The sequence below is a fragment of the Pogona vitticeps genome, chromosome 1 (genome assembly GCF_051106095.1).
Source record: "Pogona vitticeps strain Pit_001003342236 chromosome 1, PviZW2.1, whole genome shotgun sequence".
In the NCBI taxonomy this organism is placed as follows: Eukaryota; Metazoa; Chordata; class Lepidosauria; order Squamata; family Agamidae; genus Pogona; species Pogona vitticeps.
The window spans coordinates 158,815,908-158,831,514 of NC_135783.1; the positions used below are offsets into that span (position 1 = coordinate 158,815,908).

Here is a 15,607-nt window from a genome sequence, read left to right on the forward strand (position 1 = left end):
CAACGTCCAGGCAGTCCCCGAGGGACAGGCAGAGGCAGCACCATCTCCAGCCTCCCTTTTCTGCACCCCCTGCCCGTCTCTGATTGGTCCGTATTTTCTTGCCTATCAAACAGCTCCCCACACTGGATTGGCCATTCTGTGCAGACCCAGGAAGAGGGGAGGGAAAACTCCCTTCACTCCGTTATTCTTTACCCCCCCTCTCAGTTCCCCGCCGCCGCCCCCCCCCGCTCTCTTCCTAGTTTCTCCTCAGGCAGCGCTGCCTTCCCTTGGTTCCCCCACCCCAGCAAACGCCCTGCCCGGGCCGCCGGCTCCGCAGAAGCGGCGTGTCCTCAGACGCCTCCCGGATCAAAAAGGGCCTGGCCCCCTCCAGCTTTCATGGCAAGGGGGCTTGCCCAGCGAGTGGTGGCCAGAGCTGTCACTCAGTGCCACCTGGCTTGGGCATAGGCTCCCTGGAGAGCCGTGGGCGGAGCTCCTGCTCCGCAACCCACCCACCCCGCTCTCCCGGGCTCCCGGTTCGTGAGTCACCCAGCCTGCACAACCCATCCATTCTATTAAATGCCTTGTGCGGGCAGGCGGACGGGCGGTGTTAGGAGGGCAGCCGCTGCCGCCGCCGCTGTTGCTTCTCCTCCCTTGAGCGCGGGCTCCTCCTGCTTCTGTGGGGCTCAGCCCTCCTCGGTGCGCAGCGGGGCTGCTCCTGTCCCTGCTGGTGTCGCCGTCTCTCCCCCCACCTCCCCACCCCCGGTCCTGCTTACATGGCTAGCTGGTTGCCCTACTTGGTCCCGGGTCCCCTCCTTCGGTCCGGCTGCAGCCCCAACTTCCCTCCCAGCTAGGCTGCCCTCCTGAGCAAGAGGCGACTGCCGAGGGATGGGATAGGGGAGCAGAGAAGCCACGGGAATACACCTGGGGCGCCTGCTTGGTTTAGTCCGTGTCAGCCAGCCGGGATCGCCCCCTCCCGTCCTCACACCAGACCCCCCACCCCGCCTTGTCAACACCCCCCCCTCCCCGCCGGTCGTCTGTCCGCCTGTCCGTCTGTCTGCCTGTCTTACCCAACTCCCCTCCTCCCCCAGTCCCCTCTTCCTTCCTCCCTTCCTCCCCTCCTCTTGGAGTTTATTGCATTCTTTTTCCTCTTATGAACCTGGATTGTTGAATTCTTCTTCAAAGGGTGAGTACTGTACTAGACCACAAATAGTGATTTTTTTTTGGGGGGGGGCGACAACGTTGGTTTAAAGGCATGGCATTCTCGATCTGAAGGTTTTATTTAATTTCAATGTAAAATTGGCGGGAGGGGGGAAAGGAAAGAGAAACTGAAAAACTGGATGATGAGAATTAAGTTTTCAACTGGAGGCAGCTTACTCAGTAGTGGTTAATTTTAGTCTATTGTCCACAGTCCCAAAAGTTAATCTTTTTAAATGAAAAATCAACAGTTGGGATCAAGTAAAAAAAATCCTTAATGATTTCATTCCTTGCACTTCTTATTCTAATGTTAAAGTTCAATAGTCCACTTTTGACTGATTTACACGTACGTGATACTTGGAAATAAATAATCTATGGGTATGAAACAATGTTCACTTAACAGTATGTATTTACAGTATATATGTTCTGAGAAGGGCAGCCCTGATAGTGCTTGCTGAAAAAGAAGCCTCAATTGTTTTCAGTACATGAGTTTCAGTGGGACTCATAAATTTCCAAAAAGAGTCGTCATAACTTCAGAAAGGAAAGATGGTAACTGTTGAACATCCGTGCTATTTATTTGGACAGGAAGTCTGATGAATGTTAGATATGTCACTCCTTTGCTTTTGATGTCATTTGTCACTCCTTCCAGATTCAAGATGTAGATGCCTTTTACCTGTATTCAGAATCTTGATTGAAAGGTACAACAATAAAATAATACATCTGATGCTGTGCAAAGTAATTCTGTAGTGGAGTTTCAAAAACGAACTGCTATTAGGTGGCAAGAGTTTTAACTCTTGCATCCTGGGAGTTTGGCATTTTTCCCAGCCTAGGTGAACAAATCTGGACAGCTGTTTCTGTTCTTCAGTTTGTATTTTGAGAGTTTTCAGATGGGCTACTAATTGTGAGGCATCTGGCTAGGGATGCTGGGAAACGGGACTTTGCCAGACTTGTGTTTTACAGAGGGGTTTCACCAGTTGTTGGCTGCCCTCTTGTCTTTCAGCTCCACTCCCTTTTATTAACTTATGGCCTTAAGAAGGAAGGTAAGACTGTTGGACAGAAGAAGCTGACTGTTATGCTGGCTTCGTCACCAGTGGTCACCATTGTCATAGATGCTGCACTTTTCAGGTTCTGAGTGCAAAGTTGGGTCAGGAGCTCTGTGTAGCTTGCGCACAAAAGTGCATGTGATATGGGGCTAAATATTACCTAATTTCAGTGATGTTTTGGAAATGTACCCGTTAGAGATAGGCTGTGTAACAGATGACTTTAATCATTTTACATGTAATAATTTACACCACAGAGATGAGATAGCTCTTAGCTTCCTTTTCACATTATTGATCTTTTTTGTTACTCTCATTTTATTTTTATTGCTACCTCAAAATAGATTACTATAATGCATTGTAACTTGGGCTGCCCTTGAAAACAGTACAGAAACTTCAGCAGGGCTGAAATGCAGCAGCCAGATGGATTTCTGAGATTAGTAAATTCATTCATGTATCCACAGTCTTGGCTTGCTTGCATTGGCTCCCTGTCAGTTTCTGTGCACAATTCAAGGTTCTGGTTATGACCTATAAAGCCCTGTACCATGAACTTTATTTAGCTCATGCAACTGTGAGACTGGAATCACTGCTAGTATAACTAAGGTGACATAATAGAAGCAACCATGGTTGATAAAAACCAGCAATTAAAAGCAGAACCTCCAAATACATGTTTGGTCTAAAAGTGGCTTCCAGGCCTGCAGATGTTCGAATTCCTCACTTCATGTTCGAAGGACAGGGATAAGGAAGGAATGAAAGCATGACTTCCCCTTGAAAAGGTGTAGTCCAAAAGTGGGTTCCAGACTTGTAGATTTGAAGTTGTTTAGTGCATGATCCTAAGAGAAGAGTAAAGAAGGAATAAAGGCATGACTTCCTGTTTAAAACAGAGTTTGTAGGTTATTGGGGAATAGCCACAGAGAGTGTGGCTGTTTGTTCTGGAGAAACCAGAATCCAGAAGAACAGGGTATCCCTGTTTGAACTCAATCATGCCACACATTCCAAAGGGAAACTGTGGAAATTCTTATTCCTGGAACATGTATATGCATAGTAGATATCTTAATGCGATGTGACAGTGTTCATGTGAACAACCATAGGTACATCACATAAAGGCTATGCTAGAAGGTGTGGCTTATATAAGCCACACCTTCTAGCATAGCCTTTATGTGATGTACCTGTGGTTGTTCACATGAACACTGTCACAGTCGCATTAAGATAGAATGGCTGAAATCCTGTTGCTTAGCTTAGTAAGTTGCACTAGAGTAGACCCATTGAATCAGTGGGGATTTGGTGAGTCAACTCCTCTGCAAATTCCAGTGATTCAAGTGAACCTACTCTAGTTGCAACTGACTTTGCTAAAGTAACTCAGAAGTAGAGTAAGCCTGTTTGAATAAATAAAACTGTTGGAGGAGTTGATTCACATATTCTCAATGATTCAGTGAGTCTGCTCTAGTGTGACAAAGGTGATCATGGTCAAATACTGCAGGATTTGTCATGAGTGTAGAATGGATTAATTCACTCTTTTTTATCATTCACATGATTCAAAGGCCAATTTGAATCTGTCTAGCCCTTTCTGTTCTGGATATGGATGTTTTTCTATGCTTCTGGGGCTTCTACTTTTTTCAATTTGCAATGATTCAAATAGACTTTTTCTTATGAAATCAGTTGTAACCTGTCTCCTGATACCCCTCCCCTGCATCTGGCATTTTGAGGTACCTCCCTTTTAAGCCTGGAGATTATACATCCCCATCATGGCTTGTAACCTGCGATGGGCTTTTCTTCCAGGCATCTGTCCAATCTCCTTTTAAAGGCATCTAGGCCAGATGCCATCTCAACACTCAATCTGAGTGGATGTCCCCTGGTTCTGGTATTGCGTGAGAGGGGGAAAAGAGGGGAAACAGGCTTCCCTTCCAGGTGAGTGGTGAGCACATGTGCAGAATCAGTGGGCCAGCTTCCCTTTCTGGAGCCAGTCTGCTGTCTCTGTGCATGTGCCCACCTATCATCTAGGCATTGGGCACATGTGCAAAGACAGCGGGCGGGCCTGGCTCCTGGAAGGCAAGCTGGCCCATCATTTATGATGTTGGCATCAGAGGTGGAAGAGGAGGCCTTGGTGTTGGGACCAGGTAAGGGAAGTGGCAGGGGCAGTGGGAAGGAGGTGAGCAGGTGGTCTCCCCCAGCACAAAACTGAAAAACAAAATGGGAACCAGTTCATGTTTCAGTTGGTTCATGGTTGGTTGGTAGCCATCAACCATAATGAACCACAGGTTTTCTGGTTTGTGCCCATCTCTTAAGACAAACTATAGCAAATTGCTGTGTTTCCCTGCTATGGGATCGGCAGAAGGCAGAATCAAAGGAAGGAGGTCTGTGGCATGGATCAAACTGCATCAGATTGAGGGGTTTGTGTGAACACTGGCATTTGAAACAACCCACAGTCTCCGTGAGATCACCTTATCTGAACAGAAGTATAAAATAGGCTGTGAATTGAGTGACAGTATAGTTACAACCTTATTATGTGAAGCAGCAGGATTTTAGTCAATTTCTCCTATACTTTTAAGGGTAAAATACAGACACAAAAAATCTAAGCTTTAATTAGTTTTATGTGTTGCCCCATTTTGACAATTTGTCTAATTTTTATTGGTATGTTTTGCTACTGTGTACCAGCTTCATCCGTTCTCCTCAAATGCATGATGAACTCCAGATATATTGAAAATTGAAAGTTTGACAGGACTTAAATGTGTTATTAAATTCTGGTTTTAAATTTGTAATTTTAGGCCTCTGTCTGCACCAGAATGCAATGGAGCTTTTTCATCATTGTCTAATACCCGGGCCAGAACTTCTGAGCAGCTTCAGTGTTTGCTTGCTGACATAAATTGTGGGCAAAATGGAATCCAGCCACTTCAGTGTAGATATCTGTTTTGGTATAATGAGCACAGCCAAATAGAAATCTAATTTCAGGATTGTCCTTCTAAACAGATACCAGCTTTTTAGTGCAAAATATATGTGGGCTTCACGAACAGAATATTATGTTCCTGGGTAGTACAAAGGCTCTATTTAGTTTCTATGTTTCATGTATTATGTTAACCAATTATGCAGAATTGTTTGGAAAACACATGAGAGCTCAAAATGTTATTTGGAGCAGTGGTTGAAGTCAGCCAGGGTTTTGGGGGCCAGGGGGCTGCAGTGGAGAGAAACAGTCAGGCCATGTGTGTTGTGCAGACATAATTCTACAGTTCTGAAGTTTGACCACACATCACAGAGACAAGTCCCAGGTAATTCCTGTTACCTTGAGTTTTCAAGTGAAGAGCCATATCTCAGGCCAAGCTTTACTCAGATTCTTGACTAATTGACCTGGGTGTTCCTTGCCCCTCCCAACATTTTGCGTGCCCTCCCTCTGACATCTTAGGTATGTCCTCCTGTGGCTTCACAAGGAGCTTGTCCCCTTGTCTTGGATTGTGCCCCCTGAAATCTCAGAGAGTGAGATGCTTCAACCCTCTTGAGGAGTGCTAAGGGACTAGAAGACAGTGTTAGAAGAAATTTGTGTGAAACCCTTTTATATTGCAAGTGAAAAATAATCCAGGAAGCATTGTTTCTCCTTCTGTGTTTTGACAAGAGGGCTTTTAATTATCCCACACTTGTTTTAAGACACCGGCTGTGTTAAATTTTGCTTGAAGTAATACATCTAGCATAAATTTAGGTTTCTGTGGAATCAGAGGTGAAGTTCCACAATGAAAATGAGGATTTTTATCACCGGGTTTCGTGGAAATAGAATTCTAGCATGAATCCTGTCAGGTGAAAAGGATAGATTGGAACTTGGACTTGGTGTTGTTGCAGTTGTCCAAAGCTCTGCACGACTTTTTTGTCTCTGCAGAAAACTTGGCCTTTGAACCTACTGTTGGGGAGACAACCTACTTGTTAAATGATGAAGAGACCTGCGATGTTGTCTTGGCACCAGCGTGTGCCTCTTTTAAATTAAATCTTTAATCTCTTGGAATGAAGGGAATCTGTTCTGTGTTTGTTTCATCATGTTTCCGCTTGTTTGAGTAATAGGGTGTTCATTGCTATGCTTTGTGTCACTGATGGAGATGTTTTAGTAATTAACATTAATTATATAGACTAGGTTACCTTTAGGGGGACTCTTTGGATCTTAATATTGCCAAATGGTTTAGTGAAATAAATTCTGATGTTTTATTATCTTGGTGAAACTTGACTTTAATCCTGAGAATGTCATACGAGCATAGGTGACAAAAAGCTCTTAGAATTATGTTGTTTTTAGAAATACTTCCCTTTAAGCACTGTATCAACAGGAAAAAATATATATAGAAGAGACAGGCCGGTTTCTTGAAGATATGTGCCATGGATCTCACCTGCTTCCCACAGTGTATGTTTGTGACATGGTGCAGATATATTTAATGTTTCAGTTTTACAGATGCTAGACTGACACAGGCACGTGGTCACTTTTTGTACTTTTGAAAAGGAGTATTGGAATATTTCTTTACAAACTACTAAATGCATCTGCAAAAATTAATTGAAGTAGCTTAAAACGGACAGTGTTTCAACCTAGATAATTTGGGCACTTAAAATAGATGTGAAGTGACATATTTTTTTGAATGCAAACATTATTTAAATTAAAAGAAATACCATGAACTGTTTTCTAGTTCGGCTGTTAGGTGGCATATTCTTTAATGTAACTAAACTACCCCTTACAGATTCTATTTAGCTTCCAGGAGATCAAGATGTTAATAATATTCTCGTTGCAGAAGCTTCTAGTGTGATTGTCATGTTAGTCTCCCATAACAGAGTCTTGTGGCACCTTAAAAAGCTTTATTGGACATGAGCCTTTGTAGACCTCAGCCCACTTCAGCAGATGCTTATGTTTGAGGAGGTGTGCTGCAGTGCACAAAACATGACAGGCCGTACAAAACTTCTTGCATTTCTGTTAAGAGACAAACTCTTCCTATTACCCCTTTGGTGTTGCATACAGAAGTAAAGGTCACCAACTTGAAAAATTAAAAATGCAGTTCATGTTGACATTTTAGAAGGATTGCTGGTTTGGGAGTGGCACAGTCTTAGGAATTCCCTGTCTCTCTCTCTCTCTCTCTCTCTCTCTCTCTCTCTCTCTCTCTCTCTCTCTCTCTCTCTCTCTCTCTCTGTGTGTGTGTGTGTGTGTGTGTGTGTGTGTGTGTGTGTGTGTGTGTGTGTGTGTGTGTGTGTGTGTGTGTGTGTGTGTGTGTGTGTAGTCCTTTATTTCATGCTTTCAATGCAACAGAAGGAAGTGTTGCCAACTTCTTCTTCACAATACAATCTCTCTTTGTCCGGGAAGCTAAGAAAAAGACAATTAAAAATGTTGTGGTTTGCTCTTATTAAATGGGGCTGGTGTGGATTAGAGGAAACTCTCAATAAGGTCTCCTCATGACTTGATGGCTTAGAAACAATCCCTGAAAGACAGAGAGGGGATTTAAAGGTATACAAACAAGCTGCACATTGTACTTAATTTTCCCTGGACTGCTTAGGATGCACGCTGACATCACCAAGTTATGTCTTCTTAGTGTTTTCAAGACCTTTTGTTATCCTCTAAAATGTAGGAGTAGCAATTACAATGCTTTAAAAATCCCAATGTCCCTGGATGTTTTTAATAAGCAAAGAATTCCCAAATTTGTGTCATGGTGGTGAAGCTAAACCTTTCAGAGGCACATGCTTGTTCTCATTTGCATTCAGTGAAAACATCTGTTCAATATATACATAAAGAGGAAGCAACTAATAATATTTTAAAGAGCAAAACTGTCAAATCATAACAGAATGAGGTTTTTGTAATGCCATTGGAAATTGCGTTATGATTATGAGATGCAAAAATGAGTGCTTCCTGTAGTAAAAATTACACATTATTTTTAATAGTCCCTGGCAAGTTGGCGTTACTCTGTATATCATAGATTAGTGGTTCCCAACCTTGGGTCCCCAGATGTTCTTGGACTACAACTCCCAGAATTCCTGGCCAGCACAGCTAGTGATGAAAGCTTCTGCGAGTTTTAATCCATGAACATCGAGGGACCCAAGGCTGGGAACCAATGTTGTAGACTTTATGTTGGCATCTGTTTACATACTCTTCAAGTCCGTCTCAAATGGGCAAGCAAAGTGATTCACTTGCATGTGTGCTCCTTCCTTCCAGCTCTTGCATTCCAGGATTAGCCAGACATTCCTCTTGGATGGCTTGTTAGCTTCTGTTCCCCATGTAGTCCTCCCTTGCTTTCCACCTAAGGCACACCTTCCTTTTAGGACTCCTCTTTGAATGCCACAATTATGACTGAGTAATGCCTACCTGCCTGGGGCAAGTATTACATTATGTCCTGTTGTTGTTCAGGCATTGCCGAGAAACAAGTTTTTTGTTCCTATGCCTAATCACAAGAATGAGTCTGGCATCTGCGATGGCATTCTGTCCATCTCTTCCCCCCCCACCCCTTTTCTAGGCTCAAGCTAGAGTAGTAGGGAATGTATCTCATTCATCGGATTATTTAGCTGACTGTGGGGATGATTCAGAGTGGATCTGATGCCTCCTGAAGTCTGGAAAGACTTGTAATAAATCAGGGTTGAGATGATGTTGAGACTTCTCTCATTGTTACTAGAAGTTCTAGAGAGCTATTCTTGTGATCAGCACATCTGAAGAGTGGACTTGTGGTGATTTTAGTGCATCAAAAGATGAATGGTTGTCTTCCCGCCCCCATGTTCTTCCTGCCTTTGCAGCAGGTGTGTGATCCTGCTGTGCCTCATCATGCTGATGCATTTTACAAAGTGCTTCAAGAGTGAATTCAGCTGTTACATTGGAGACCTATGGAAAGTGTGTATGTGTGAGTGTGAGTCACTTTGACTATGTTTGTGTGCACGTGCAGTTCACATGCATCGAGATCCCCACACACCCCATTGCTTCTTTCATTTGATCTTCTAATGGTTTCCCTAGATTTGTGATGTACGAAAAAGCATGATTAGAATAATTATACTAAGATTGGAGCAGTTGAGGGTCCTTTTGTGACTCATTTAATAGGTTATGAGAAAGCAACGTGCTCTTTTTTGCTCTTGTTCCCTATCAAATATGTTTTCAAAATAACTAGGCATTTATTTTTAATAGTCCAGTGGTAAAAAGTATATAGGTAGCCTGTTTCCCCTAAAATAAGACCTAACTTGAAAATGAGCCCTAGTATGATTTTTCAGGATACTCATAATATTGTATAAGTCCTACTCAAAAAATAAGCCCTAGTTGAGTGAAACCCTGCCCTCCACCATTGTGCAGCAACCAGAAGATGACATGACTGCACTTGAATAAATGTAGATGGTTGTACATTAAAAAAAAGCATCCCCTGAAAATAAGTCCTAATGCATATTTGGAGTGAAAAATTAATATAAGACCCTGTCTTATTTTCAGGGAAACAGGGTATTGTGGAACCAGAAACATGCTATGGAATCATAGTTGTTCATCCATTGGTGTTGTGCACTTATAAAATTTGTTCTTAAGTTGTTCTGATTTATGGTGATCTTAATAGGGTTTTTTAGGTACGTGAGAGATTCAAGGAATGTTTACTGTGTCCACTACCCAACAAGTTAACAAGGCCAACAAGAATTTGAATCCATGTCTCCTGAGTTCTTAGTCTAACACTCCACCCACTACACTACATCACACTTGTCTGTGTATAATCTTTAATTTAGTTACGTGACCCTTTCCAGGGTTTGCTAGGCACACGGTACTCAGGAGAAATCTACCAATCTCTTCTTCAGGGGGTGCTCTGTAACTTGCCTAAGACTACACAAGATAGTTCTTCCACCATCAGGCACACTGGGAAATCAAACTCCTGACCTCTGGTTCTGCATCTAGATACCCTATAATCTTTTCTCCTGTTCCTCCACAAGGCATACAAATATGAGAAAACAGAGTTCCCCTTGAACCCCTCACGTACTTTCTTCCCCAGCAGAGTTCAGTGCCAGTCTCAGATATGGGCTGAACAAAAGTGCCTGTCCTAGTAGAGCTTTGAGGTGAGTGTAGGCCTTTCCCACTGAAATGGAACCACTCCTGGGTTCCCCACTACCACTGCTCAGGTTGTTCCCAGTATTCCCTAAATATCCTCTGACTCATACTATGTCTATGTGTGGATGGGGCAGCTGAGCATACATAAATGGGGATGCTGCTTCCGGCATATTTCGTGCATTCCTTAACTCCCATGTGGTGTTTTGGCTAGTTTGCTGGAATTTGACCCAAAATCTTATTGCAGAAGGCAGCATACAGGGTCTTAGGTGTCATCGGTCCAAGAACCATGACAACAATAGTGTGATCCCTAGAGTGAGTTGAGGGAGGGTCTGGTGTGCTTCCCAAGCGCAAAAATTGTGTACATTGCATGTGACCAGAAAGTTTATGCAATACACTTCATTGCCTCTATGTCTTCATTTCTCTGTAACTTACTGTATTTTTTGCACCATAAGACTCACTTTTTTCCCACAAAACAGGGGGGTGGAAAGTCTGTGCATCTTATGGAGCGAAGAAAACAGATTATATTTTCCTGTTTTCTTCTCCTAAAAAATCGGTGCGTCTTATGGAAAGGTGCGTCTTATGGAGCGAAAAATACGGTAATTATTTTTTGAGTTCTGTTTAACTGCCGGCTCTCAGCCTACAATATTGGATAACATCTCACTTACCTGATGAGTCCAGTTTGTGCCACCTCACGATTAAATCTTGTGTTACAAGATTTTATTTTATGTTTTTGCTTCATGAGACCCATTGGGGACCCCTCTTGGGGGGGGGGAAATGTAAGAATGCTTTTTACTACTTTTTACAAGAGGTGAAAAAAAGAAAAGAAAAATGGTAATAATTTCATACTGCTAGGTATGAACTCACCTCCTTCATTAAAAAAAAAAAGTCTGGAAGCAGAGTTTTGTCACAGGATTTAGGCTCTGGAAAAGTGGCCTATGAGCTGCTAACTGATACATGAGAATGTTAGTAGAAACAGTAGCTGTTTTCAGGAATTTCCAGTCTCTGAAAGAAGACTAGGAGGTCCTTGGAGGCAGACATTTTTTTCATTTTACACTTTTCACAGTCCTCCTGGGTGTCTGAGTATTGCTACTACACATGACTGAAAATCAGAGCTTTAATTCAGTTTTAATGTGTCTGCTGCTCCACACATGTTCATGCTCTGCGGGATGGAAGGGTATTTATTATCGTGACTTTATTTGGAGGGTGAAACTCTGCAGTCTATCTAGGGACATGCATACACAATCACACCTTTTTATTGTGGCCTAATGAATCTTGCAGAATTGCCACAAGCGGCCCCTCTTTAGTTTATTCTGACTCTTTATGTGGATTAGAATTGCCCCTGCACAAAACCCATGCATTAGTGAGAAAAGCACACCATTAATTTCCACCCTATCTGACCACTAAATGCATCTGTGCAGCAGATTTATATACTGCCTCTTGAAAACAGAAGGTCAATTAAATAAAATTTGTGAAAAGGCCACTAGTATATTCTGCTTGATAAAGACTATGTAGATTATGTTTCTGCATATAGAGAAAGTAGGGACTATGCTTGGGTTTGTCCTTTGCTCCTTCAATGATCAGACCACACGCGGACTGTATTCCACAATATAAAGAGGTTACAACTGTATGCTTTGTGTCAAGGCCTCTACTTCCAGCAGCTAAACTAGAAAAGGAGCGACTTGGAAAGGCAGGAAAGTGAAATGACAAACAAATCTACAGGACTGCACTTCATTTATAGCATTTTTATCTGACTCCTCAGCTGGAAGAAAGGCTCTTCGAATGGTTTACAATTTAAAAAGACACAACATAGAAGGAAAAGAGACAGGAAGAAAACAGGAAGGCAGCAGGTTGTTTTTCATTAACGTCTGTGGAATGGCCGTGCTTCCTTTCTGAACTGCCTCTTCAAGCCTCTTCTTGGACCTAGTTCTCTCTGAGGTCAGAAACTGACTTAAAGATAATCTGGGAACTGAAAATCCTTAACTAGTGTAAGGGTCTGAGTGTCACGAAAGGAGTTGCATATATAGGAATATGCAAATTAGCTTGGTATGCTTGGGGACTGGTCTTTGGGAGTTACACAGGGATTTCTCTGAAGTCTTGTTTCCCCAAGCGTGAAAGCCTGCCTCAGTTGGCTCTTGCCAACACTAATGTGCTTTAATTACTATCTGTCTCTAACGTTTGCTTCTAATGTCCTAAACGGTGTGGGATCTCGTTACCTGTTGGAATGCCTCTCCCTCAGATCATCTTCCTGGGCCACTTGCACCTCCCAGACATTGATGCCGCTAACGGCCACCCTGAGGGAGGTGAGGAAGTCTGTGACGAGGAGACAGGCCTTCTCTGTGGTGGCCATCTTGTCATGGAGTGCTCTACCTGTGGAGGAATGCCAGCCCTCTTCCCTCCAAATATTCAGGAAGCACATAAAAACTTAGGGAGGCATGTCAGGATTTCCTCGCCTGATAATTATTGGCTACTTAGTCTTCTTTTGATTATTATATTCCATAACTTTTACCTTGTTTGTTGCTGCCATCTTGATTTTTAGATCTGTTTTCCTTTTATATTATATTTCTTTTATATTTTCGGATTGGGTGGGATTTGGCTGTTTTCTGTATGTTTATTTCATTGCTGGAAACTGCCCCAAGTAGCGGCAAGGCCACTAGATGGTTTGGTATAAAAATACCAACCAACAAATTTGTTTCTTTGGACAGGACATCTCTAATGCAAGTCCCACCAGTTCCTGCATTTCAGTGCTCTGGATCAGTTCAGTTTCAGCTTATTGTGACTTTCCCCAGGATTTTCTAGATATAGAAGTGGTTTACCAGTCCATTCTTCTGGTGTGTGTGTGGGAGGGATATGCTGAGACAGTACAGCTTGCAAAAGGCTACATAGGCTGGCTCTTTTTCCTTGAGGCACAGTATAGAATCTGATTCCCAATCTCTGGCTCTGCAACCAGATATCTAACTCTCTGAGCCATCCTGGCCCATCCTGTCTTCTTGAAAACATTTGCCAAGACAGTGAGATGCACTGCAATGTTTAGCATTGCCTGGCTTGAATCTCTTGCCATCTTAATTCTCCCTTATTTAGAGGCTGGAAATAATCAGTTACAAGTCATTTAGTTAACTGGTTAATTTTTCTCTTCGGAGGATATAGCAAAGTTCCATTTCAAATGCAACATACTGGCTGAAATCCAATAGTAAGTTGCAACCAGAGTAGGCACATTGAATTGGAGTGGATTTGGTGAATCAACTCTTGCACAAGTTCCAGGCTACTCTGAAGGTGCAATCAATAATGTCTTCTAATCACTTTCACAAGTTATATTTTAAAGACATTTTAAGGCACTTTCAGGGACATTCCGGTAGGAAGTTTTCAAATTTCACGCTAAGAAATCTTTCCAGACATGTAACAAAAAGTAACACTGACTGCAGCATGTAATGTAATGCGTTATAATTTTCAAAAATGTAGTGGACAAGGGTAACAGGATTCTTTTCAAACATTACACTGGGTAGGGTTAATAAATTTCAATTTAAAAATTACCATTCTAAGCTCTGCCCCAATGGTCTCTGTGCCCCTGTAGGATTCCAGAAGAACCTGGGGAGTCAGGAGAAATTAAGATAGTGGACAGTTGGGGCCACAATCAGTCCCAAATTACATTTTTTTAAAAAAATGGGAGAATGAAGAATCTCCTCCTGCCAGTGGCTTACTGAGTTGCCAAGAAGAGCTGAGCTGTTATAAAGGTCTGGGGCAGGCAAGAAGTTGACTTGGAGCAGGAGGAGATAGGGTGGAAGAAAGAATGTGTGTGTATATGCATGAGGGGTAACCATAAGAGAGAAGGAGGTGGAAATGAATTGACTGGTATGTAACATAAATTCAGAGAAAGGTAATTGAACTGGAATTTATTTGGAGGAGAATCTGGATAGCTCATGAATGTAAAGGAACACATTTTTATGTATTCCTTCTGTTAATCTGAGGAAAATAAATTAATTTTAGAGGGCTTTATTTAGAGGAGATCTGGAGGAAATTAAATGGCTTGGAATCTCCAGCATTTTCTTATATTCAGGACCAGCCCTGCCATTCGACAGACTGAGGAATTTGACCCAGATCATTAATTTTGGGCAGCATAGAAGAGTAGTTAATAGTTAGGTATTTACTATTATTGTTGCATTTTTACTGTGAGGGAGTGAGAGAGGTGCTTTTTGAATTTTTTTTCTCAGTTAACAAAATTGCTTAACAGGCCACAGGGACTGTGCAACTGGACTGGTGTGGTGGCAAAATATTTATTATTTATTTTATTTATTTGTTTGTTTTATGTATAGGCTCCCTTTCTCCTGATAAGGGGACCCAAGGTGACTAACAGTATTAAAAAGGATAGAATTTAAAACATAATAAGCTAAACATTTTAAAAATTAAACTATATGCTAATTAAAATACAATAAATATTTAAAAGCAAGTACATATTAAAACTATCTTAACTTTAAAAAGGCATTCAGGGACTCAATCATGATTGTTAAAAGCCTGCCTGAAAAGACGAGTCTTCTGCTGTCTGTGAAAGGATAACAGGGAGGTGGCCAGCCTGATCTCCTGAGGGGGGAGCATTTCATAGCCTGGAAGCTGCCCCAGAGAAGGCCCTCTCTTGTGTCCCCATCAACTGTACCTGCACTGACAGTGGGACTGAGCGGAGGGCCTCCTCTGATTATCTTAAATGCCGAGAAGGCTCATATGGGGAGATACAGACCTTCAGGTAGCCTGAAAGATGTTACTCTACCTCAGGCAGGAAAATGTTTTGGCACAGATATCTTGGTGACTGCATCAAATTTTCATTTTTTAAAAAAATATATATGTTTCTGTCTAGCATAGCAGTAGAGCAATATTACAAATAGAAAAAAACTTTAAACAGATCTAGATGACAAGACTTTCCTGCACACACATACACACAAGGGTTTTTTTGAAAAGGAGTGGGAGCAATGGAACTGGCAGTTGGTACTGGCCAGAGGGAAAGAAGGCCAGTGAGTAACAGATTCAACCAAACACAAATTGACCAGAGAAATTGACAAGATTGTCAGCTTCCAGGCTTGCTAAGGAGGGAATACTTTCCCCCACCCAAACTTTCTGATTCCCTCCAACTATGATTGCAAGCAGGAGGAGTGAAGGGGAGGCGAGAGAAGGCAGAGGCTCTGGCACAGGCAAGCACTCATCCACTTGCCATTGCCAGTGTTATTTTTAATATTTATTTTATTTTTTAAAATTTCTTTCAAAGTGAGATAGCGCTAGATCAGTTACAGATATATATATTTTAAAACCCAGATTGGACTGGAAGAGTTTCCTGCAGATGAAAACCTGTAATCCTGGCATCTATTGCTTGACAAACTCTATAGACACAATTTACACCAACAGAGGTATATAT

The 15,607-nt window shown here is 42.2% G+C and overlaps 1 protein-coding gene across 2 annotated transcripts in view; it reads left to right on the top strand.

Moving 5' to 3' along the window:
* The first annotated feature begins 997 nt into the window (after window positions 1-997).
* The window catches only part of SERTAD2 (SERTA domain containing 2), a 170,207-nt gene continuing 155,597 nt past the window's right edge, over window positions 998-15,607 (top strand). Inside the window, exon 1 of one of the 2 annotated variants that reach the window (XM_020803363.3) lies at window positions 998-1,162. The gene's annotated coding sequence lies outside the window, so the exon portion shown is untranslated. The remainder of the gene's footprint in view (window positions 1,163-15,607) is intronic. The other variant, XR_002301448.3, reaches the window with a different exon arrangement.